The 2,824-nt window shown below is 38.5% G+C and overlaps 1 non-coding gene across 1 annotated transcript; it reads left to right on the forward strand.

The window, feature by feature from the left end:
• Nucleotides 1–1,974: 1,974 nt before the first annotated feature.
• On the forward strand, nt 1,975–2,081 carry LOC121211810 (small nucleolar RNA R71). Its single transcript, XR_005907028.1, has one exon. It is a non-coding gene; the product is annotated as a small nucleolar RNA R71 (small nucleolar RNA).
• The last annotated feature ends 743 nt before the right edge of the window (nt 2,082–2,824 follow it).

Below are 2,824 nucleotides of genomic sequence, written 5' to 3' on the forward strand. Positions count from 1 at the left end.
GACTTACCTTTCTGGTGTGTGATCATGGTGGTTCGAGATTCCTGCTATAAATGCCATCAAAATAAGGTTTTAGGAGGGTATTGTTTACCTTAAAAGTGCCGAATTTGGGATGACTTACCTCAACTGTACCAAATGGTAAAATGCTAAGTACTGTAAGAGGAATTCCTTCATTCGGTTTGGCAGTGTCAATGTGAGGATCTGCGGCATCTAACGAAACTTTATCTCCAACCTTAAGTTGATTTGGTGAGGCATTGAGCTCATTCTGGTGTAGTTTTGGTTCATCGTGTTTTCTCGATTTAAATGTTAGCCATTCATCTAACTCCTCGATTTGTAACATTCGTTCTTCATGTGTAGATCCTTTGTTGTGGATTGAACGTGGCTCATGTGTGTCCTTCAAACTTATTTCCTGCAAAATAGGTTGCACCGTATGATCAGTTTTAGTGGAACAATTTGTACAATCACCTTCAATTTTTGATGTGTTGTTCGGGTTGCGAGCTTGAAGGGTGATTGTTTCGTCTCCTGCACAAAGTGTGAGTTCACCTGTGCCAACGTCGATAATTGTTCTAGAAGTTGCTAAAAAGGGCCTTCCCAAAATTAAAGGAACATTACTGTCCTCTTCTATGTCTAAAACAACAAAATCAACTAGGAATATAAATTTTTCAATTTTAACGAGTACGTCTTCAATGATACCCCTAGGAAATCTGACAGTTTTATCTGCTAATTGAATGCTCATGCTAGTTTTTTTGGGTTTCCCTATACCTAGTTGCTTAAACAATTTGTAAGGCATAACATTGATACTAGCCCTTAGATCAACCAACGCATTATTAACATCTAAACTAACAATTAAACAAGGAATCATAAAACTCCCTGGATCTTTTAGTTTTTGGGTAGCTTATTCTGAAGAATGGCTGAGCAAACCGCATTCAGCTCTACATGCGACCTTTCATCTAACTTTCGTTTATTTGCTGAAGCTCCTTTAAAAATTTGACCGCGTTCGGCATCTGCAAAAGTGCTTCAATAAACAGTAGGTTAATATGTAGTTTCTTTAAAAGCTTAAGGAATTTACCAAATTGTTCGTTTGAGTGGTATTTCCTTGTCGCATTAGGGTATGGCACACAAGGTTTATATTCTGTACTTACCAATTTTTGTTCGTATTGGCCTACCTCATTCTTACATTTGCTTACCACCGGTTCTGGCCTTGGTTTTGCCACTAACCCTTCCTCATCTTTAATGGCAATTGCGTTGAGTTGCTCCATTGGCTTAGATTCAGTGTTGCTTGGTAGGCTACCTTGTGGTTATTCGGAAATCAACTTGGCGAGCTGTCCAATCTGAGTTTCGAGCCCCTAGATTGATGCTTGTTGATTTTTGAATGCTGCCTCAGTATTCTAGAAATGAGTCTTTGACGCCGAGATGAATTTGGTTAGCATATCCTCAAGGTTCAGCTTTTTCTCCTGCTGGTATGGTGGTTGCTAAAAGCCTGGAGGGGTTGGTGGTTTCTGATTTCCTTGGCCTCCCCATGAAAAATTTGGGTGATTCCTCCAACCTGTATTGTAAGTATTGCTATAAGGATTGTTTTGAGATCGAGGATTATTACCCATGGAATTTAACTGCTCGTTCTCCATGTTGTGGCCATAAGGTGGGTATTCTAAATTGCTCGATCCACCTCCATTTGCTTCGCACTGCATTGCTGGGTGAACCTATGAAGAACTAAGAAAACCATCAATTTTCTTATTCAAGATTTCTACCTGATTAGAGAGCATGGTGACCGAATCAACATTATAAACACCGGTTGTTTACGTTGGCTTGGCCCTCATGACTTGCCACTAATAGTTATTTAGTGACATATCCTCTATAAATTCATAGGCATCTTTAGGTGTTTTATTATTGATGGTTCCACCAGCAGCTGCGTCAACCATTTGTCGAGTTGAAGGGTTCAAGTCATTATGAAAAGTTTGAACCTATAGCCAGAGTGGTAACCCATGGTGAGGACATCTTCTCAAAAGGTCCTTATATCTCTCCTATGCATCGTAGAGTGTTTCTAAATCCATCTGTACAAAAAAAGAGATATCATTACGTAATTTGGTTGTTTTAACCGGTGGAAAATATTTTAATAAAAACTTCGGTCATTCGTTCCCAAGTAGCGATTGACCCTCGTGGTAACAAGTTCAACCATTATTTAGCTTTATTCCTTAACGAAAAAAGAAACAACCGAAGATGAATGGCATAATTAGAAACGCCATTATTTTTAAAGGTATCGCAAAATTCTATAAAATTTGCTAAGTGAGCGTTGGGATCCTTGTCCTACAAACCATCAAACTGAACACACTGTTGTATCATTTGAATTGTGTTAGGTTTCAGTTTAAAATTATTTGCAGCAATAGTAGGTCTAACTATACTTGCCTCAGTTCCTGTTAAATTAGGTTTAGCATAATCATACATAGTGCGTGGAGCAGGATTCTGATTTACTGGATCAGCAGCAATCGCAGGAGGTAGCGGATTTTCTTGATTTTCAGCCATCTCTTTGGTTGTGGTTGAATTATCATCCTCTTGCTTGTCTTCTGTGTATCTTAGGCTTCGCTTTATTTCTCTCCAGTTTCTATGAACTGTGTGGTCGATCTCACCGTCAAAAAGTAGTGGTCCTGACGGGTTTCTTCTGGTCATAAACTAGAAAAACCTGCCAGAAGAACATAAATGAAGAATTAGAAAAGAAAATAAAATTTTAAATTGCAATAAAAGTAAAATGGCTAAAGTAATAAAAATCGAGTGTTCCTAATATCCTAGTTCCCCAGCAACGGTGCCAAAAAATTGATACGTGATATTCGTG

The sequence above is a fragment of the Gossypium hirsutum genome, chromosome A12, assembly GCF_007990345.1.
Source record: "Gossypium hirsutum isolate 1008001.06 chromosome A12, Gossypium_hirsutum_v2.1, whole genome shotgun sequence".
In the NCBI taxonomy this organism is placed as follows: domain Eukaryota; kingdom Viridiplantae; phylum Streptophyta; class Magnoliopsida; order Malvales; family Malvaceae; genus Gossypium; species Gossypium hirsutum.